Genomic DNA, 12,236 nt, shown 5'->3' with positions numbered 1-12,236 from the left:
GTCTAGTGGTGGAAGATTTTGAGCTTACAAGAGTACGAAGCGTTAGGGAAAGGAAGCAAACCATTATGTAGAATTGCCATTGTACAAGAAATATAGAATACGAAAGTAACGAAATGCTATTTGGGACTGTGCGTTCACCTTGTTGTGCTAGAAAGATTTGAAAAATCTTCCATCGACCGAAGGTTTCTTTTTGTATATAACTTTTGGCCTTCCTGTGGGAACCAAGATCATGGACAAAATACTCAATAAACTAGATGCTAATTTCTCCCAAGATTAGCCATTGAAGTTATAGAAAACCATATATTCGTAAGAGAGTTGGAGTGTAAGAGATATTTTCACATAGATCTTTGAGGTGGATTCAACAATTTAGGTTGAGATGTGTTTAACTTTTTTATAAGAAATTGAAAAAGTAGTGCATCTTATTAATAATTGATTTGAGATGAGTTGAGTTGAAGTGAATTGGATCTAACAACCAAGTTGGGATGCAGTGAGAATTGAAATCTTGGAGACTCAAATCTATGATACCTAGTATGTGGTTGGTTTGAATGCATTTGTTAAATAGCATCATTAATACATGATAAATGCTTTAATCACAAAAAAAATTTCTAAAAAAATAAATTCATAATCTAATGTAATTTGATGTAATACATTGCCATGTTTGAGGGTAGAGATGGAATTTTTGAGTTTGAGATGAAAGTTTAAAATATTATTTTTTAGTATTATTATTTTTTTGAGATTTGAAAAAGTTGAATTATTTATTATATTTTGTGTGAAAATTTGAAAAAGTTGTAATGATGAAATGAGAATTTTGAATTTGAGATGAGAATTCTTATTTATCAAACCTTCATTTATAAATATAAAATAATAAAATTATTTTTATTATAAAATAAATATAACTTATCATATAAAATTATATTAATTTATAAATTTATTTTTATTAAATCTCTTTATAACTATAATAATTTGACAAATACCATTCTTTTTTAACAAATGAATAGAAAAAGAAAGAAATTTAAAACCAAGGAAAACTACATTTTGCAAACAAAACTGCTAGGTGCAGTCGTCGCATATAGTCGCCGTGTAGTCGCCACGTCATCATCTATTTTTTATTTTTTGAAAAAAAAGAGCCAAAAACTTCAGATCGAGCTGATTCCCGCTTCTTGCTCCTTTGGTCTGCAACCTCGTCTTTGTGCTCACAGAAGGTTAGTGGCTTCGTGGTGCTCTGGCCATAGGCGATCTTCAGTCTCACAGAAATTTCATGGTGCTCTGGTCCAAAGCTTGCAGTGGTCTTCGATCTCACAGAAGCTTGGGTTGTGGCGTTGTGGTGGTTTGGTCTGAAGCTTCGTGGCGTCGTCTTCTTCTCGAGGTCGTGTTCGGCTTTGTGGTGTCGTCTTCTACTCGAGCTCGTCCTTGGCACCGAGATCTTCAAGTCTTGAAGTGGATCTGTGCAGGTATTTTTGTGGGTCTAGTCTTCGTTCGTGTGGGTCTTGAAGTGTCATCTTCATTTGTATGGATCTTTGAGAGGCCGTAAGATATTCGGATGTGTCCTCTTCTTCGTGGATCTCTATTACGAACTCTTTGAAAGAGACACCATCAGATTTGGTAATAGTAGGTAGGCCAGACTGTAAGATAGAAAGGTTATTGCTTCAGAGGCTGCTCTTCTACTTCCCTCCAAGTTCAGCTACAAATTTGAATAGGTAATATGTTCTAATGTTTAGCTTTTCTTGGTTGGTTTGTAAGGTCTGTTATATTTTCACTCATAAAAAGGATATATAGGATGTATATATCGGCTGGATAGAAAAGATGTCCAATTATAAAATGAGTAGTTGCACTAGTATCGTAAATGGTACTTTCCATCTAACATAAGCTCATGCAAAATTATGGCAAGCATCAATGCAATTTGATTCTGAAATGTGAGACTTGGAATTGGCATTATCTCACTATTTATGAATATCGATTTTGTGCAATCAATTATCGTGAATGGAATTTTTACAAATAGAACCAAGAAAAATCAAAATGCAACCTCAGCGTTCAACCCTCAAAATGCAATCAATTATCTGGATATTTTCTTTCTTGTTTGTGACTTGGTTGACACTTGTTTGTGCCTTGAATTAGTTGGAAAAGATACTTTCTTTCTTGTTTCTTGGTTCTAGTTTGTTTGATGGGTTCGTGTCAAAAGCTACGTGAGCTGAATTTATACATTTCTTCTACAAAAACAATCAAAATAAACTTGCATCTAGCAAATTCTACTGCACATGATGGTAAGTCTAATTCTACTGAACCTTTAAACCAGTAGCAGTGGCTAATGTTATAGTGCATATACAATTGTTACAATTCTACTCAATCTGGATTAAAAGATACCTGGTGAACTCTGCATTTCCAATTTTGAACTCCTCTTATATGATTGTGTCTTTGTGACAATATGCAATTTAAATTTAAATTCAAAACTCGTCAGGAGAAAGTGGAAGTTACCCACTTTTCATGAGCAACTTGTGGCAAATCACTTAAAAAAAAAAAAGAAAAAGAAAAAAAAAAAGCCTATTCTTGTTGCTTTATTGCCCTTGTTGGGATAGCATGAAGAAAGTGGCTTATCTCTCTTATATCCCAATATTTGGTATGATATGAACATCACTGATCACTAATGAAGAAATGGAAAATGATAGAATTTGTGACTAGAATTTAACTTGCTAGACTTTCTTATTTTCTTAAATAGTGTGAGGAGTTAGGGCTTTACCAACTGTTCTCTAAATGTGAATTCATTGCAGGCTTTGGATTTTTTATTGCTGGCAAAATCAAGAAAGGCATCCATTGAGCACCTTGAGAAATTGCATTTCATCTCTCTAGAAGGCAACCTTTTGTTTTCAACTTGTGAATCTATCTGAATCATACCTCAGCTGTTGTAACCAGAATGGAATTTAGGTGAAGTCTTGTATTATATTGGAAAATGATTAGATTTCCTATTCATATGTAATGGGTTCTCGGATACTGCTTATTTATAATCATACATAGAGATCATGTAACTACCACCACAAGTGGATCTTCAACTGATGATAATGGGGTTAAGCCTTTTTGTAATGGTGTTAAACCTTTTTGTAATGATGATGCTTCAGGCATACTAAGCATCTGTTTAGTTTTATGTACGTGATGAGTGTGGATGTGTTATTTCTGTAAGCGACCTAATACATTTGGTTAACAAGTTCATGACCCTTTTTTAGTGCACAGCAAAAACATGCAAAAGTTTTTGAGTGAAAAGTTTAACTGCCTTTGTTGTGCACAAGGAGGATCAATTTGTATAATTATTTTTATTTTTATTAAGTATAGAAGGAGGATCAATTTGTATAATTATTTTTTATTTTTATTAAGTATAGCATAGCAAACAAAAGCACCACATAGCTTTTCACTGTATACACATTTATATAAATGTGAACCGTGTGATCAATGATAGTAATTTAATTTGCTCTTACTTAGTATGTATATATGTGCTGTAAAGCTGATGTATTAAGGATGAAAATGAAATACACAGAATAGAAATGAGAATCTGACTTCCTTTGAGACATTGTGTCGAGCACCTAAGTGCATTCTTTATTTCCTCTGTTTTCATTATTTCTTCAAAGCTCATTCGATCCTAATTCACAAACGATACCATCCTTGAAATGCTTTAAACAAAGTCCAAGCAAACTATTGAAAAATCAGTTAAAAGAAGAACCGAGATGCACTTGTTCTACAGTGGTAGCTTGGAGCAGCCCTGTCACAACCATAAAAACCCAACAAAGAATGCACATGACTACAGAGGCTAGAAATCCAAATTCTTGTGTCACCGCAGGAATTGCAAGGATTCCTGCACCCATTGTCGTGCCGCAACCAGTAAAATTTCACTTGATAGGCTTCAAAGTTCTCTCTTCAATGTGGCTTGGTTAAGGTTGGAGAAGAGCCGCTTGAACTCAAACACTTCATTCTCCTTCTAGGGAGGCGGATGAAGATGACCTCTGGGAGAAGCATTTCTGAAAGGCTCTTCTTTGATGGCGTTGAAGTTGAGAGTTGTGGTGAGTGTGTAACAATTTTTTTCTCGAAGGGATCAAGAGAAGGGTCGGAACTTGAAAACAAGCACTAGGCAATGCCATTTCCATGTTCCGTCGTCCTCTCGAGCTCATCTTCGGCTTCGTGGGTCATCTTCCTCATATGGGTCATCTGCTTCGTGTGGGTCATCTTCCTCATATAGCTACTACCACCGAACTAGTCTTCACCGAACTGGTCTTCTTCTCCCGGTGGGTCACTTTCATGGATATTTTCCAGTTTCTAAAATTCCAAATCCACTGGCCCTTCGCGACAACATCTACTATAGCTTTAAGCAAAAAATCAAATACAAACAGAACCCATGTTAGTTTTTCATTGGAAAAAACAAACAGGAAAATGAAAACATTTACAAAATCATAGGAAGGGAGGGACGTGCTTCGACGAAGGGAGGCGCTTCAAGGGGAGGGACTTCATGGAAGGATCAAGAGAGGAAACACAAAAAGGGAGGGAATTGCAAATAAAAAGTGAGGGAAGGAATGAGGGCACATTGGCTTTGTTGTCCAAAACGATGCGTTTTGTTTTTTTATTCCACATCAGCAGCCGCTTACACAGCGCTTGCACGAGGCGACTGAACTTACCATTTTTCTTTCAAACTCTATAAGTACAACGAATACGGCCTTTTTTCTTATTTTTCTATATATAAAACAGATCGTCATATGGCCCACTTTTCGGACAGAGAAGAGAAGGACGGCCGAGATTTCCACACAATCCACGAATGAACCTAGACGTCATTTAATCCCGGTGGACCGGTCCACAGTTCCCAAAGGGAAATTAAGAGCAATATTATATCGTAAAATTGTAAATATCATATAATTATTTTAAAAAATAATGAGATCTGTAATTAAAAAATTAATTTTTTTTATATAAATTTTATATTAATTAATTTTTTTTTAAAATAATTGTATATCACTCGCACAAATATCATCTCTCACAAAATTAAAGAGTCTAATCCTCGTCCACGTTTGCGTCTACCGGTTATTCCCAGTCACCTAACCCCTCATAAATGTCCCGAATCCGGATGCGAGTGAAGGACGCCCCTCCGGCTACGGCTCCCACCAATTTTCAGAGCCAGGCTCGTCTTTCCCTTCTCCTCCCTAGCTTCCCGGAACTTCCACGGAAGCTTCTGCTTTAGCTGCAACCTCTCATAGTTCGTCATTCCGTTACTTCCGCTGCACCTTCTCCAGGCACTGTTGTAGTTGTTTCTGTTACTTCTACACTTTTCCTTAGGAGCGGACTTGAGATTATTCCCATTTATCCTCGCGCAAATCTGGTGATTTCTGTCTTTTTTTAAGGTTTAATGGATTTGCCAAATGCTCAGTCGGGTCTCTCTCTTGGGCTCAATTCACATGCATCGCCGGTTTCTAGAGACTCTAAGGTTGACAGCCCGATTTCGCTTCGTATCGATTCGAGGTTTTGTACTTTGCCGTATTCGGCCCAACCCGTTCCGTTGCAGTTGATCGAGCTTAAAGAAGAGAAAAATGAGCTCGAGAATGGCGAGGACCTTAGCGAAGATGAGAAATTTAGCATTCTTGGACATTCTGTGTGTTTGAAGAGGCCGAGAGATGGGCAATCATTGCTCTGCACTAACCCTCCGAAGCGTGTTGCGATTGAACAGGGGCTTGAGTCAAGGCGAACCGCGGTGCGGGCCTGGGGAAACCAGCCGCTCAGGGTGGCTGACCCGGAGGTCCACGAGATAATGGAGAAGGAGAGGCAGAGACAGTTCAAAGGAGTCGAATTGATCGCTTCGGAGAATTTCGTCTGCAGGGCTGTAATGGAAGCTCTGGGCAGCCATTTGACCAACAAGTACTCGGAGGGAATGCCCGGAGCGAGGTACTATACAGGCAATCAGAATATTGATCACATTGAAGTGCTTTGTTGCGAGCGCGCATTGGCAGCTTTTGATCTCGACCCTGAGAACTGGGGTGTGAATGTTCAGCCATACTCTTGTACCTCTGCAAATTTCGCGGTTTACACTGGTCTTTTGCTTCCGAAGGATCGGATTATGGGTTTGGATTCGCCATCCGGAGGGAATTTGAGTCACGGGTACTATGCTACTAGCGGGAAGAAGGTCTCCGCTGCTTCGATATTTTTTGAGAGTCTCCCTTATAAAGTGAACCCACAAACGGGTTACATTGATTACGAAAAGCTTGAGGAGAAGACGCTTGATTTTCGCCCCAAGATACTTATTTGTGGTGGGAGTTCGTACCCGAGGGAGTGGGACTACGCAAGGTTTAGGCAGATTGCAGATAAATGTGGAGCGGTGTTGATGTGTGACATGGCTCATATTAGCGGTCTTGTGGCAGCTAAGGTTTAAACTTCTTCTGGTCTTTTTATGCTTGATTTGGAAATTTAGAATTTAATTTAATGTTGATTTAACCTTTTGATGCTTTAATTTGTTGTTTCGGTGCATTTGAATTTAATTTTGGCAGTATTTTCTTACTCTAAATACAATTTCTTGTGGATCATATGAGCTAGCTTTGATTTAGCTACCTTGTTTGTACAAAGCGATGGTGTTACTTGTGGTTTTGAGGGCATATGCCATGAGTATCCCGGTTTTCATAGGAGTGGTGCAGTCTAGAGCCCTCATAGTCTGTCGTGTTGTGAATATTTAAGTGATGGAATGAACCAGCTCATCGAATTAGCTTTTATTACAAGCAATCAATCCATTTATGTTATCGTTTTTTGACCTCGACTTTGCTGGAACAACGGTTAAATTATATATATGACAGCCATAAGTGAGGACTATTAATAAAATTGGGGTACCGTCTTCTTCTTAGGAAAAAAAAAAAAAATGTACACGGCGGTATAGTTAACATACTAATATTTAAGAACCTCCTAGTAGTTCACCTCCTTAGATATGATGCCCGCGTGTTTTTTTTTTTTTTTTGTGCGCACGCGCGTGTGTGTGAAGGGGGGGGGGGGGGGGATGGGGAAGGGGCTATCAATATTCATAAAGCCTCATAAGTTTCTTATATATCGTTAGATTACTAGTAGAGCAGAACTATTTATATAAATCAATAAACAGTATGACGTATCAAAAAATAAATCAATAAACAGTATAGATACACATCTTCAGATCTGCTGAATGGGTTTTAGTTAGTGGAATCCAAATTTCTTACTCAAGTTTGTCCATTGTCAACCACAGGAATGTGCAAGTCCATTTGAGTACTGTGATGTTGTTACCTCAACAACTCACAAAAGTCTCCGGGGTCCAAGGGGAGGTTTTGTTTTTTACAGGAGAGGTACAAAATCAAGGAAACATAGCTTTAACCTTAATCATGGAGATGGTAATACTCATTATGATTTCGAGGACAGGTTAAACTTTGCTGTTTTTCCATCGTTACAAGGGGGTCCTCACAATAATCACATTGCTGCTCTTGCCATAGCTTTAAAACAGTAGCTACTTTGGAGTATAAAGCCTATATGCAACAGATGAAGAAAAAGGCTCAGGCACTAGCATCTGCTTTGTTGAGAAGAAAATGCCGGCTGGTGACTGGGGGTACTGACAATCATTTGTTGCTTTGGGATCTGACTGCTTTAGGCTTAACAGGTATTCTGATTTGAACTACTCAATTTTCAATCCCTTCCTAAATAAAAGATTGTAGAATAGATTGGAAAGGATAAACTTCCCTGTGTGGAAACTTTTTAAACTTCTTATTGTTTGACTTTGGTACTGCATTTAGTGGTGCCCATCTTGACTTTATGAGTATAACTTCACTAAAATTGTCTTTCAGTAACTTTTTTTTTTTTCGTCTTTGTTTATGCCAAATAGTTTTTTTTGGCATCAAGCTATCATGAAGTTTTTGGTTTCTGGTATATAAATAACCTAAGTTAGTTATGAATATGGACTGAAAGTATCGTCTCACAGGCTGGGCTATAATCAAACCGATTTGAGCCGAATAGGTTGCTCGAGCTCGGTTAGCTTATTTGGTTGTTCGAACCTGGCTTGAACTCGAATTAAGCTTGAATAACCTTGTTCGAACATGGCTTGCTAAATATTAATTACATAGCTTGAGCTCAATTTTTTTTTCTTGAAAAAATAGGTTTTTTCTTTTAATTGATGTAACAAATTTAATATTTTATAAAAAAAATTCTAGTCATTTAACTATTCAACCAAATAGTTTTGATAAAAAATGTAGAATTTTTTTACAATATAAATTTACCTCATAGTTTTTAAATTAAAAAAAAAAAAGTAATGAATGAGACAAACGCAACAGATTCAACCATTCAATATATATATATATATATATATTAGTATATGGACAAGAGAATAAGTCAGAAGTTCTAGTTGCATAATATATTATTATTAAATATAAATTATGATATACATTACTAGATATTATATTTCCAAATGTATTATTAAGAATACGACATAAGTATATTGTTACAGTTTATAGTTAAGCACCTTTATTACAGCATAGGGATAGAATAATATGCAACTATAAGTTATAGTTATAACTCACAATATGTTATATCATTTGTCCAAAATAACAGGATCTGTTATTTGGTCAGGTTGTTTTGAGAAACCACATTATATACAAATTTAATTATATGATTCCCTTGATTGAAGAGAAATACTTTTTTTTTATAAGTAATAAGATATTTCATTGATATAAAGATAGGCATAGCCCAAGTACACTAGAGGTATATGAAAGCATACACCATTTAAGAACTAGAAACCGTTACGAAGAGAAATACTATCATCAACTTAGGTCATATACCATATATACAAGCTATAGTTAATCGTTTAAAGTCAAATCAGTTTATAATTATAACAATATGCTATAGTAAATCCTGTACATGACCTTTGGTTATAATAAAGTTAGTTACATGAGTAAATATGTATATATGTAAGTTATACATATATAAGATAAAAAATATAATCCAAATAACAAATGATAACTAAAACATATATATATATATTATGTTTGTATAAAACATGATTAACTATTTTTTTTATAAGTATGATTAACTAAATTTATAAATTAACTTGTATTAAAACATAAAATAACTTGATATATTATATGACTTGCAATAAATATAAACTAAAAGTACACAACTATATATATATTAACATATATAACCAATTACATGAAATATCTTTCGTAAATTTTTTTTACGAAATATCCTATGCACACTTTAGGACATAACTATGTATATTATAAACAAAAATTTTATGTGCAGTCATTTTTACGTATTCTTTTACGCACTCCACTGATGTGATTGGTTGTATATTAAAAAAAAATTGATGCAGCCAATCCCATCAGTAGAGTACACAGAGAGTACGCAAAAGTGACTGTATGTAGCATTATTTATAAATAAAAGGAAACTATTAATAATTTAATAGTACATAGTTAAATATATAAAATTAGATAACATGTATAACATATAACGCATACATTACAAGCTTTAAAACTAGCCAAGTCGAGAGAGCATATGTGAGTTTGGCTTGTTTAATGTTTGAGCCAATATTAGTGTTTATGGACAACTCATTTATTAAAGAATAATTTTATTTGATTGCCTTTACACCACAAACTATCCACGGCATAATTTAATTTGAAAGATAAATTTTAAAATTTGAATCTTACAAATCAAATTATGCCATGGTGCATGGTGTAAAGGCCTTCAAATGAACTGAGTGTAGACGAGTCAAGCTTGAGCTGTTCAAGAGCGACTTGTTTATATGCACAACCCTATGAGTGACAGGCATACATGCATTTGCTGTTATACACCTCAAGACCAAATTTGCCAGTTACTTTTGACTTACTTTTTGACCTTTTCGTGGGTAACTACTTATGGTTTTAAGACAAGTGCTTCTTGTTGCTCCTTTGTCGTTGAAAAGAAGTGTAATCTTGGTCCTTCAATCATTGAAGAAGGAGATGAAAATGATTATTTCAAAGACCAAAACATGTATCACAGTATCAGAGTACATTAATTGTAAATATCTGATTAATGGTGCATCAAGAGGAAATGTGCCGTGGTTTGATATTAATTTCTAAAGCTCTATAGCAATCAGTGTGTAGTATTGATGCCATTTATATTAGGTTGGCTGCCAATGAAATTCAGAAGTTTCTAGTAGCCTAGGATCCAGAAGTTTTTAAGTCCCAGCTGCATTTTCTACACTCTGGTGTATGTTTTTGTAAACATCCTTGTCTGAAATCTGAAGATTGATTGCGCACCTGTAGGAAAAGTATAGGTTTTGTAGATATATTGCCAATATGTGAGAAATTTCGCTGTCATGACTATGCTACCAGCAAGTCATGAATAGGGAATACTGTTTTCTTGACTAGTGTAGAAAGTGGAAAAAAGCCAACAAGCAAAGGAAAAGTTTCAATATCTTGTAGGGACACATTTTCTACCTTTTTACTTCTGCGGTACAATTTAATTGTTAGCTTTTTTACTTCTAGGTAAAAATCTGTAAACTAACTCCCTAAATTTGTACCACGTGTTCTGAACTTTTTACTCTTATATTTGTTTCCTAGGGAAAAACTATGAGAAGGTCTGTGAGATGTGCCTAATCACTCTCAACAAAAGTGCTATATTTGGTGATAATGGTGCTATTTCACCTGGAGGAGTAAGAATTGGTGAGTAATTTTTCCCTATTGCATTTACAAGTAGGGCCAGAAAAGCTGTTCTGCACGATTGTTCCACACATTTTTGTTTTTCATATGTAGCATTATCTACTTGAATTGTGGTTGAGCTGTAGCGTAAATGCCATTGCCTTCCCTTGTAAGAAAAAGGGGTTGGTGGAGGGTGAAATTGTGATTTCAAGACCCATGATGCATGTGTAACTTTCCAATGAAGGAAAAAAAAAATGTTCTGTTGTTTAATTTCAACCTGTAACTGATCTGCAAAATTGCTGAACAAACAGTTTCCCAGTTTTCCAATTTTTAATTTTAATCTTTTTTCAAATGGTGCAAAGGAAGAATGCTTTGTCAGCATGCTTCTCCCTCTATGGGTGTCCCAAGGAAGTAATTTTAAAGCTTTCCATAATTTTATATTATCTCGCCATTTTCTTAATTCTAACGTGGCAAATGACACAAGTATATTAATCTACAGACTTCATTTCTTTATTACAGGCGCTAAATAATAAATGGATTTGAACTTTACAAGCTGAAGATTAACTTTTAACTGTTTTATTTTCTTTATTTTTTCTTTCGACTTTCTTATTCAGGTTCTCCTACCATGACATCAAGAGGTTGTTTAGAGGCTGATTTTGAGACAATTGCAGAGTTTCTTCTTAGGGCAGCTCAGATTACAAGCATCATACAGAGGGAACATGGAAAATCACAGACGAATTTTCTGAAGGGTCTTCAGAACAACAAAGATATTATTGAGCTCCGAGAATGTGTTGAGACATTTGCTTCCCAATTTGCAGTGCCAGGATTTGACACTTGAAAACGTTAGAGAGACAGCTGCGTGCATCTGTAACAGCATCATCTTGCTCCTGTGGCTTACCACCACTTACAATTTACATGGTAACCCGTCCATTTTTCTTCCATGCCCTCCTGTAAATTACGCCCAAAACAAAGTCACCATTCAGTTTATGTTGCCCAAAAAGTTTACGAGCATCGATCAGAAAGTCCACGACTGACATATTTTTTATGATTTGTAAAATTTACACCAGAATAGTCGTCCGTTTATTTTCTGATTTATTTGTGAAGACATCATAGATATCTCCAAGTTGTGGCGGTCTGCAGCAAACACTGTTTATCGTATACTTATATGATTACAGAGATGGGGTAGATTTGGATAATTGCTGACTTGCTGTTCCAAACGAGTTATGCTTGTGAATGGTTGCATTTGATATTGCTCTTGATTGTGTCTGCAATTCAGATTGTTTTGGTTATACGTATCCACTGAAGCTGTTTTACTTCCAGTAGCGATAGCTGTAATAGGTCATGATGTAGAAACTCTAAATCATTTCACCCTGGTTGATTTTGCTATTCACCTTGAAACGATCTGCAGCTATGGTTTGTATCTTATGCTTGTGGAGTTTTCTCAATTCAATTGAGAACCTTGGTAAAAAGCAAAGGCTGAAAACTCCATAATTCTTTTGCAGTGGTCTATCTTTCTTTTGTTCTTTTAAAGAGTATCAAAATCATGGCCTCTGGTGATAGTTGTAAAAACATGTTATGCTGTTTTAAGGGTGGTGGCTACCC

General features: G+C 35.6%; 1 long non-coding RNA gene and 1 pseudogene across 1 annotated transcript; both read left to right on the top strand.

The window, feature by feature from the left end:
* Positions 1-1,037: 1,037 nt before the first annotated feature.
* LOC122312512 lies at positions 1,038-3,180 on the top strand. Its single transcript, XR_006243202.1, has 2 exons — positions 1,038-1,697; positions 2,766-3,180. It is a non-coding gene; the product is annotated as an uncharacterized LOC122312512 (long non-coding RNA).
* Positions 3,181-5,067: 1,887 nt separating this feature from the next.
* Positions 5,068-11,830, top strand: LOC122313540 (annotated as a pseudogene).
* The last annotated feature ends 406 nt before the right edge of the window (positions 11,831-12,236 follow it).

The sequence above is a fragment of the Carya illinoinensis genome, chromosome 6 (genome assembly GCF_018687715.1).
Source record: "Carya illinoinensis cultivar Pawnee chromosome 6, C.illinoinensisPawnee_v1, whole genome shotgun sequence".
NCBI classification, from domain to species: domain Eukaryota; kingdom Viridiplantae; phylum Streptophyta; class Magnoliopsida; order Fagales; family Juglandaceae; genus Carya; species Carya illinoinensis.
This window is presented reverse-complemented; position numbering and strand designations above follow the sequence as displayed.